The sequence below is a fragment of the Piliocolobus tephrosceles genome, chromosome 3, assembly GCF_002776525.5.
Source record: "Piliocolobus tephrosceles isolate RC106 chromosome 3, ASM277652v3, whole genome shotgun sequence".
NCBI lineage: Eukaryota > Metazoa > Chordata > Mammalia > Primates > Cercopithecidae > Piliocolobus > Piliocolobus tephrosceles.
In genome coordinates, this window is record NC_045436.1 from 144,337,830 (window position 1) to 144,348,931 (window position 11,102).

An 11,102-nucleotide genomic window follows, 5' to 3' on the forward strand; every position below is an offset into this window, starting at 1 on the left:
GGGAGGAGGGCAAACCTCTGTCTTTTGTTTGTGGGTGAGGGATGCGAATTGTGGCAGCAGCCGAGCAAAGGGGGGAAATTAATTGCAGCCAATTAATAATTAATCCCCTTTAAACAGCTTCATTATCTCTTTCGAGCGACAGAGATTTGTCTGATAACCCCCTGAAGACCAAATGTCAAGTTTAACCAAATAGTTATTGCTTTATCAACCCGAGTCTGCAAATAAATTAATCAAAAGCAAATCTGTCCTTTGTGCGGCTCATTTGCTGGTAATGGATGGATATGAAGATTTGCCGATATTATTGTCTGTCATTCAATCTAACAAAGTGAACATTTATTGCATATATATTAAAAATTATCCCGGAATCGAGTGGCGCCGGGTTGCATTTATTGGAGTCTTCCCAGGGGTGAGGTCCCCTCGGATGGGGGCGCGTGGGATAGAAAGTGCAGGAGCGCGAGTCTCAAATCTCTTTAGGAGTCTGTGCCTGCCTCTGTCCCCCTGCCCGCGGCGACCTCCCTCTATCCCCTTCCCAAGCGTTCGCCCGAAGCCGCGGGACGTGCCTGCCGCCTCCTGTCGCGCGGCCAGGGCCAGCGGAGCGCGGGGAGCCCAGCTACTGTCAAAACAGAGTCCTTCAGCCCTAAGCACACACAAGGGGTTCGGCCCTAGGAAATTTGGGGAGGGGGTGTGATTGAAGAGAGAGAAACGGGAGGGGGACAGCTTCCCTTTGTCTTCTCTCGAGTTACATCATTTTCTAATTAGGCATAAAATTGTCTTCATACACTGGTATTGCGGCCTTCATAAACATCGCCATTATGGTTTATAAGGACGCCATTGTTGTGAGGCTGTCCCAAAATAGAAAGAGCTGGGGAGGGAGAGGCCTGGAGTCCAGGAGGCCCCGCTTTGTCCTCCCCTGGGAGAAGATAGATGGCCAGTGTCACGCAGATGATGACTTGGGACTATTAAATTGTCAGAGGGGAGCAGAATCTTTACCAGCCCCCAGCGCTGGTGGAAAATTCTAGAGGCAGGAGCCGGGGATTCTTGGATGGGAGGGGAAGGCCGGGCAGCTGGATTCGCTAGGCAGGTGGAAAAAGAGGTAGGTTAGTGGCGGGCAGAGGCAGAGCGGAGGGCAGTAGGGGCCGAGGCTTGGATCTCCTCCTGGGGCACCCTGACTTCGCTGCTCTCTGAGCTCAGGGCCACTGGATCTGGAGCTGACCTCTCACCCGATCCCCATCGCCAAGGCTGGGGAACAAGCAGGGTTGGAGAAATGAGAGGGGCAGCGAACCCGGAGGAGTGGGCGGAGGTCTTTGCCAGGCGGGGAGACAATTGTTCTCATTATTCGAAGCTGAGGTCCAAGCCGGGCCACCCGCCCGGTCGGGGGGCGCGTCGCTAACTGGATGGAGATGGATGGAGGCGCCCTGAGCCCCCGGCGTCTTGTCAGACCCGGGGCAATTACTGTCCCGCCAGGATGGACACACTGCCCTGCCACCCTGACCCCGGCGTGCAGGCCCACTAGCCCACTGGCTGCCTAAGCCGCCTGGGCGATTCTCTCGCCTTTACAATAACCCAACTTGACATAAATAACTCCCCTACGCTTGTCTACATCTGCTTGACCCCCTGAACCCGCGGAAAATCTTTTGTTGCATTTAGTTAACTTACATTTTTCTACAGAAAAAAAAAAAAAGCTTTTAAAACTGTATATTCTAGCCCCCTCTTATTCTCCTCTAGTTTGGGTTCTGGTGTATGTTGGAATTCACACTGTCCTTCCAAATCGTGGAGGACAATTTCCTCCTGGGAAGACATGTTTCTCCCTGTTTATGCTGCAGGCACAAGTGCTGTTTCGGGAGTCCTGAGTTTTACAAGGTGGCCTACAGACACTTGGTGCTCCAGGAAGTGGTGGTCAGGTCTCCAAAATCGTCTCCCCTGATAGCTGGGGTGGGAGTAGGGGCCAAAAGGGTGAAGAGAGAGGACAGCAGCTCTCAGGAGTGCAGATCCCCTGCTTGGTCCTGGCTGTCTAAGGGTGCAGCTAGGGGAGGAGGCCAGTTGGCAGGAGCAGCCAGGTGCCCCACATGTGCTGTCTTGCTGACCTGATCTGGCAAAGGTAGGAGGGGGTGAGCCCTGGAAGTGCCAAACTGGCGCCATGCACTGCTGTCATGAGGTGCCAAGACAGGAGGGAGCTGATGGTGGAAAGAGGATGGGAATGATTCAGAGGATTCTGTGGAAATTGCCTGGTCTGGTCACTCCAGCTGGCATGGGCTTGGGGATGCCAGAGCCAGCTTTGCCCTCCAAGGCGTCCTCTAGGTGGGGGTGGGTAGCATTACCTGCAGCAGCCTTCCTACCAGTCATCTCCTGCCTACTTAGTCCCAGGGGGCTACAAGTCAGAAGATCAGGACAGGATCTCAGAATTTAGAGATGGAAAGACTCTTAGAAGTCAGACGGCCGGAGTGACTCCCAAGTGTGATGGTATGACCCTTGGATAAGACCCCCTTGGGGTCTTATCCACCCCCTGATAGGTTAGGGCTCCTAACTGTCTTTGATGTCTCCATCCGCAGAGCAATATGGGAAGAGCTGAGGCTGGGCCTGGCCAGAGTAAGCTCCCTGGAACACAGGCCCTGTGGCCTGGGCTTTCCTTGTTCAAGGGTGAGGGAAGCATCAGTTGCAGCAACAAGACCTTGACTTAGCAGCTGTATCAAATCAAATCAAAACAAACAGTAATTTCGGGATTCCAAAACTCTGGGGCGAGTTTTTCTTATAACACATTTTTTCCCTTTTTTTTTTGAACAAGGTGGCTCATGCCTGTAATTCCTACACTTTTGGAGGCTGAGGCAGGTGGATCACCTGAGGTCAGGAGTTCGAGACCAACCTGGCCAACATGGTGAAACCCATTTCTACTAAAAATACAAAAAATTAGCTGGGTACGGTGGTACATGCCTGTAATCCCAGCTACTCGGGAGGCTGAGGCAGGAAAACCTTGGAGGCAAAGGTTGCAGTGAGCTGAGATGGAGCCACTGCACTCTAGCCTGGGCAACAGAGCAAAAGTTTGTCTCAAAAAAAAAAAAAAAAAATGTCTGCAGTATGGTTTTCACATTATCACTCTCAATGTCATTGGAGATAGGTCCAAGCTGGTGTCTCTTTGATTAGCCTCCCTAATCCCATCTATTCATTTACTAGCCATTAGTCATTCTTTAATTGAGTACAAAAATGTTCGTGAGGAGATAGTCCCATATGAGATTAAAAGAAAGAAAGAAAAACAAAACAAACAAACAAAACACAGAAAATCGGATGTAGCGGATACTGAAGGGTTTCTGATGTAACTTGTTTGTGGGACTATGGGATTTCGGTTCAGCCTAGATTTACCAGCTCCTGATTTGTGGACCTCGGTCAGGAACTGAAGGACTGTGAGCCTCAGTTTTGTCTTCTATGAAATGAAGGCATTAGATGCATGCTCTGCAAGTCCCCTAAGTCCTCTAGGTATACTAAAACAGGCACTATTCACAGCCCACATAGGCATGAACATCAAAGTGCCTGCATAGGTTTGAGGGAAATAACAGTTTCTGACCGTGCCTCTGAGCTTCCAGTTCCAAATCATGAAGGACAAAGTACAGGGAAGATGTAAAACACACACTAGGTTAGAAATCAGACTGTCATTGATTTAGTAAAGTTGGTTGGCTTATTTGATATTTCTGAATCTGCTTCCTCTCATAGACAATGGGAATAATAATGTCTACACTATTCACTCTACAAAATAGTTGTGAAGATCAACTCTGATAATGCATGTAAATGTGTTTTGAAAACTAACAAGTATCATGGAAATTAAAAATACAAACAAGAAGCTATGACTCCACTCTGTAGAAGGCACCCACAAATAATGAGTGCTGGGAAGATGGGTTTCCCCTTTCTTTTGGTGCGGCAACAATTAGAGTCTTGGGCAGCAGATGTACACAATTGGAATGACATACTCTTTGCTGTGCTGCTGTCAGGGTAGGACATTCTCTCCTTGATTTTCAGCATCTACCTGTGGATACTAAAGACACGGTCTTTTTCATATACAGGTGAAGTCCCAGAGATATCTGGCACATACAGCAGAAATACTTGCTTCAGTAAGCTTCAGTGCATTTTAAGGACTCTGTTGCTTGGAAGATTCCTTGAAAATAAGATTTACTGTTGATTGGAAAAAAGTGAGGAAAGTGAAAAAGTCTTTTGAAGGTTTTTGGTTGATCCTCCCTTCTGAAGAAAAACATGTTTTTCTTCTTGCAGGAAGAATAAAACAAAACCCAAACTGTTCTTTTTATAATATACTCCTTGGTAAGAACTTTGTTAGCTTACTTGGGTTAGGGAGGCGAAGTTACTTTTAATAGAAGCTTTATCTCCTTGCTGAAACGGGCGGAGGAAAATAATGTGTTTTGAGAGAAAGGGCTTTGACTCTTATAGAGAAAATGTGCGCCTCTCACGGGGAAGCCTTGGAAGGGGGAAAGTTGGGTGGGGAGGAAACCTCAAGAAAAAGAAGGCCCACCTTTCTCAACGTTTTGATGCTCAGAACGTTGGCAAAGCAGCTAGCAAGGCATTCACCCCATTTGGCCTGTGGAGATCTTCTAGCAGGTTCTCAATTAAGGGAGCTGCCTTTCCTTTCATTCTCTTAACTTTTGTGTTCAATGTTAACAACCTGATGCTATCTATTATGGTGCCATTATCACAGAATGTTGACTGAACTGGTTCTTTTATCTCCATTATGGGGTTGCCTTCCTTGCAGATTTATGCATTTTTGATATTAAATTCTTTATCTCATTAAGCCTACACTCTTGTTGACTTTCATTGACCCTCTGCCCTGGTCCCCAATACTTTTCCATATTTAATATTGAAAGATTTTTCTCAATGTCCCTCTTGGCTTTGTTGCCATCCGTTTGACGGCTGTCCCTAATGGCCTGTGCTGTTTGCTCTGTTCTTGAACTTGGTGGGGTCACACATTCTTAAACAGTGATGTCCTCTGAATGTCCACCCTTGCTGTCCAGCTAAGTTGCCCTGTGTCACAAGCTCTGCCCTCTTCTCCGCCCCTAACTACCAACTGCTCCTAATTGCTTCAACAAACACCTTCCCTAGTGGTGCCCCAGGCCCCCTGAGCCTTTTGGGTTTTGTTTAGCTGCTAATGTTCTGCCTGGCCCACCAGCGGAATGGCCTCACTGACCTGATACATCGCAGCTCTTCTCCTTGGAGCGCCTGTCTTGTCCAGCGCCCCATGGGCCAAAGGCCAGGGTCTGGGCAGGATTGACCAGCTGCTTGAGGTGGCCACAAAAGACAACTTCAGCTTGAAATGGGCAAATGAATGTATTCATTTATCTTTCTTTCCCCTTAAACTTATTCACAAACTCAATCTACTGCCTGGCTTGAAACAAAACAAAGGGATGATCTTGAGAAGGGGGGCAGGAGAGGCCCATCTCGCACCAGAAATCTTAGCTCCCTTCTTGGGGGCCGTCTGTTCAGTTTCACAACACTTACAAGACCAATTTCCAGAATTGAAGTTGCCTGGTGTTTTGATTCTTCCTTTGCTTGTGCATTTGTGCCCTGAAGGTCCCTTCCAAATGGATACTAATTGTGGGGGCTGCACGCTGCTGGCTGCTCCAATGCCCCGGGGCCCGAGGACCTGCTTCTCAAAGCCTTAATTGACAAGGACCTGTCTGTATTTAGGAGCAGCTGGTCCAGAGCGTTGGCACATCAGTGCAATCTTAACGCAGCATCCCTAGCCTGAAGGAGGATGAGGGTAAATGTGGTTAAAATGAAGGAAGATTTATAGCCGGCCCCCTTGGGTAATAGGACAGAAGACAGCTCCCAAGATTTTCCCCTACGAGGGGGTTCATTCATCAGCTCCCGGGCCTGGTAACCGGGGAGGAAGAGCGCTTAAGCTATTATTACTAAACGGGGAGGGGCAGGAGCCCGCTTAGAACAATTAGGCAGGTGACAATATTCCACTATAATACGTCGTCCTCGGAACTGGACTGGGTTTAGAAGACTATCAGGGCTGTCTCTTGCTTCCGCGGGCCTCGGCGCCGGGGCCTCCGCCTGGGTCTGGCTCCGGGTTAATGGTGGCGCCGCCGGGAGGCTGGGAAAGGAGAGGGAGGGCACTCTGGCTGCCCTGCCCAGGAACAGGGAGGCTTTCAGTGGCAGCTCGGACTCCTCGTTAGGGCGTTTGCAAGCCCCAAATGGCCGGTGGCAGGGGCCATTGCGTCGATCAGTTTTTCCTTCCTGCGCCCCATCAGGCGCTCCCGGTTCCCCAACTACCCGCTCCTCCACCCTGCGAACGCCTTTCTGCAACCTGCTGGCTCCGTAGATACAGCCATTCAGCCGGTTACAAAAAAGGTTTGTTGGTTCAAGAGGAACCCGGTTTTGTTGTGATGTGTGGGAAATACTTTGATGTCCTCCCAGTTCGCACGTGTGAACAGGGATAATGGGTTTGGGGATCTTCATTGAAATTTGAAGTTTTTAAAGCAGAAATTCCCTAACTTTTGCCTGTTTTTCTCAACTTTTTCTTTTTCTTTTTTTTTTATTTCTTCAGGAACAATGCCAACATTGAAGTCCTCGGTTGGAGTCTGCACAGTTGGAGATCTTTGGTGCCATTTTAGACATCTTTGGATTTCATCAATCAAACTGACTGCAATTTTCCATAAAAACCTTGAATTTGGGTCAGAAAGTGGGCAAAGTAGATAAAGATCATTCGAGCTGTCTTATAAGATGATAAATAGATATCCTTTCAGGCCAACAATGCCAAAGTGCAGTTTTGTGATTCTCTTCCATGGGTTCTGAATGCAGTGAGTCGAAACGATTTCTACATGTTTTCCCATGGTTTAGGAGGTGTCTTTACATACTTGTCAATAGTAGCCTGACCTTTTTCCCCATGGAGTTGCTAAGTGTGTTTTGTTTGAGTCCTTTTTCCTTGTTGTGTGTGTGCGTCACACAAAATACACAAGAAGGTTTCTTTTTTTTTCTTTTATCGCTCAAATCAATAGGATATGGGTCCGATCTAGATAATTCTCTGCATATAGACTGGTTAGTGTAGCCCTTGAGTTCGTGTAGAAATTCTATTTGCTCTGCAGTTGCTCTTGAGGCACTTTGGACACCATTTTGGGCACCATGCTGGGATATAAACTCACTTTGTTAATGAAAACAGCAACAACAACAGCCTACTGGCACTGTGTCCTTCCTATTCTTGAACTTGACGAATGACCTTTTGTATAAGGTGAATAAAAGGAAATCCTAAAAAAAAAATAGCAAAAAGAAATCCCAATATGACATTTAAACCACTACCTCCAGAGACCTTTCAAAATGTTAGCTGAAATAATTTCTGATGAATAAGAACATTTTATGCTGTGTATTCAGCATATATCACATGTCACTTCCTACTGACTGCCTCAGTTTAATTTCCTATCTTTTGAATCTTCTTGACCCTCCTCCTCAAAATGTTTTCATCTTGATAGTCCTTTCACTCAATGTTTTAGTTAGCCAGGCTCTTGAAGAATTACTGGTTCTTCGTGGAGAAACTATGCTTGCCATTCTTGGTTATTTATGAATTAATGATCTGCTGTGTTCTCATAAACTCATAGATCTTGTGGGGGCATATACAATTATGCAGCAGATACATTTATTTTTCTTGATATAAGATTTTCCTGCCATATCCATCGCACGCACATCATCTCTTTGTCTGTGTTTTGCTTTTCCAAACTCCTTAAATATCAACTGTATGTTACAAAGCATCTATAGAAGAGACTATAGTGCAGTGGGAGTTAATTACTGTTATTAACTTACTGGCTTTATTAGTTTTGAATGAAGCATGTAGCTCTGGCTACAGTTATTTAAGCACTCTTTATTAGCTAAAATAATTTGCAGTTTTCGGACATACACTCACCATGTAAGATTTAAAATAGCAATTGGGGATTCAGCAACAATTCTCACCTCTCATTTGTCTTTAATAAATCTTGCTGTTGAGTACTAAATATTTTAACTTAGCATATAGCTGTCTGAATGACCCTTTATCTCATTCTTTCACTGCCATTTTATTATCAATTTTACACTTTATATGGTGAAAAACATCTATTAAGTGACAATTTAATTTTTGAAGCATTTTCTCTATTTCAAGAAGACCATTGCAAACAGCAAATTTATGAAGGTAGAAAGCACAATTATTATAATTATCTAAAACAAAACATATTTGAATAAAGTTAATAGTCCATTGCCCTCTCTTCCTTTTTCACTCCTGCTATTCATTTTAGACACATCTGTGGTATCCATGCAATCTATTTAGTAAGTAAGAGGGATGGGGGCAAGTAGAATAGAAAAACCAAAAGTTGAATTTTGTTAGTCACTTCCAATCAGGATAAATCATAAAAGCGTATCTGAAATCATTATATTAAAAAAGAAATGATAGAATTTTGTAAACCATTTGAAGTCTGTTTGACACAGCTTCTTTCAGAAATCAATTTACCACACTGAAAAGTCACTTATAAAATTTTTGTTTTGGAATTTTAACATGTTTGGTACATACAGTAAGAGCCATTTGATTACTGTCATTGCTGGTGAGAGCACAGGCCCTGTTAATTAATAGAAAAATGTCAAGCAGTTATATGTAGTACACGGTGTTCCATAAATATAGTGCAAAGGACCAATAGTGAGGCATAAACTTAAAGCTTCAGATTTGAAATGACATTCTGGAAACATATATTTGAGTCTGTGACCAAGGATGAAGTAATTTGGGCTCTGTCAGGTGTTGGTTCTCCTAAGTCTCAGAAATGTAGGCCAGAGAAGGAATATCTAGATCAGTGTGACTTCCCATTTTTTAGATAAGAAAACTAAATCTGCACAGGTGAAATGGTGGTCATAATGTACTCATGGCAGTGCACCTGTAGCTTTTTCCCTTCCTCCTCTTCTGTTCTTTATCATCTGTATGTTACTCAATCAGGGACTGCTTCCTTAATTTTGTTTCCCATATCCACCAGAAACAAACAAACAACAAAAAAACAAAGAAAGAGAGAAAGAGAGAAAGAGAGAAAGAAAGAAAGAAAGAAAGAAAGAAAGAAAGAAAGAAAGAAAGAAAGAAGACAAAAGAGATTCCCCAAAGGCATTTACATCCAGTTCTAGCAGCATCCTCCTCCCACTTACAGCATGCCTTTAATAAGCTAATGCCTGCACAGGCCAAAGGAAGCACAAGGTCAGTTAAATCAATGCCAGCAGCCCATTTGGGGAGTTAGGCTACAGTTCTCCTTTCATGGAAGATTTTTGTTCTTGAGAATTATCTGGATAGTTCCCTGAGTATTTCCATTTCTATTTCCTTACTTACAATAAAATGAAGGAAATGAAAATGTTCCAAAACAACAACAAAACAAAAACAAAACCCCAAAACCTGTGAGGACTGTGTCCTTACATACAAAGAGGGGAAATAAACAACCCAGGTGAGTGGAAAAGAAGGTATTTGGAACCCTAGTTTTCCAGTCTGCCTATAGATAAATCCTGACACTATGATGTAATTCATGCCATCTTATGCTTCTTTCAGTAACTACCATGCACATCCTAAGCAATCCTTATAGGATTCACTTCATATCCTAATATCCTATACTTCATATCCTAAAATTTCAATATTTTAATCCATCATTTGACATAAGTCCATAATTTTATGATTATCAATTATACTTTTCAAAAAAATTTTAAAGCTTATGTTAACTTGCACAATAAGTAGTGATAATATTCTTCTTATTTTCAATAATGACATTCATTAACTTGCTATCATCAACTCCCCTTTGACGGTGATTATCTTGGTAGTTATTGTCACATCTTACAATTTCTCAAGATGATTTGGTTTGCTAAGACTTTTGAGAGGGTTTAAGAGGTAATAGAAAGTAAGTAATTTAAACCAAATCTATTTTCTCTTCTCATTTAGCTTCATAATTTAAACAAAAGCCATCTAGGTGGGTATCATGAATGTTCTGAGTGATTTGACCTCTGGTCCCCTTTCTACTGTGTATAATTTTTAAAATTGCTTGCTAAAAATGGCTCTTTATCACTTCTTTGCAAGTGTGCAATACAATTTTACTTCAGAACATTTTCAAGTTTTAATAAGGATTTAATAACCTCTGATTTAGAGGCAGCCAGAGGAAAGTTGTTGAATTTAATAGAGGCTAACATATGGGAAGGGTTTTAAAGAGCCATTCACATCCAAACCCCAAAATGGCTTCAATCAGCAGGTATCTTGATGTTTATTTAATGAAGAAATGTATGAGCAGCTGCTGTTTCCCCATTTCAGATGTAGTTATCTTTCATTGCTTTGCAACAAATCAGGAAGAACAGATTTTAGCTGTAATTTGGGATCATTCCATTAGATATGCAGGGCTACACCAATAGATGCATAAACAAAAACAATGAGGCTGGTTTAAGGAAGCAAATCAAATATAATAACGCTTGGGATGGAATCTGTGGGTTGTGTTTTCAGATCTATTGCTAGTTTCTAGGTCATAAATATTTTCAAGTTTATACTAAGCCCTAAAGGCCTTTATAGATAAATAAAAACCCAATCTGACACTGATTCTTGACTGACCTTGTTGTATTATTGCAGATGAATGCATGAAGTTAATTTCTGTTACCCAGTGCATGGTGGGCATTGCCAACACCATAATGTCCCTCTAACTATGCCAAGGATAAATGTCATAGACAAGTGGGGCTATGATATGGCCCAGAGGGTTTATGGGGCAATTGCTCAAATTGCTCACAGGACAGACATTCTTATGGCAGGTATTTCGAGCTGCAGATGCATTGTTTATTTGATTCCTACTTAAAAATTTGAGGCTTGTGTGTGTGTGTGTGTGTGTGTGTGTGTGTGTGTGTATAGTCTGCCTTTTGAACAAATATGAATTAGGGGAACATGTACTGATTGTCCTCTTCTGTTATCAACACACATGCTGGGCCTCTTCAAAAGAAATAAAGTTTGTATTTGGCAACCTTAATAGCAGACTCTCTACTTAAGAGAGCAATTATGACGAACTTTTTATAACTTTGGCATTGGGTACAGAATTAACTATAGACTTACAACTTTTCCGTGATATTTCTTATGAACAATTTCCAAATTTGAT

At 43.2% G+C, this 11,102-nt stretch overlaps 1 long non-coding RNA gene across 1 annotated transcript in view; it reads left to right on the top strand.

The window, feature by feature from the left end:
- The window catches only part of LOC111550848, a 3,092-nt gene extending 2,851 nt beyond the window's left edge, over positions 1-241 (top strand). The window contains exon 2 of the long non-coding RNA XR_002734189.1: positions 1-241. This exon is cut by the window's left edge and continues 1,076 nt beyond it. This is a non-coding gene — a long non-coding RNA (uncharacterized LOC111550848).
- Positions 242-11,102: the final 10,861 nt, after the last annotated feature.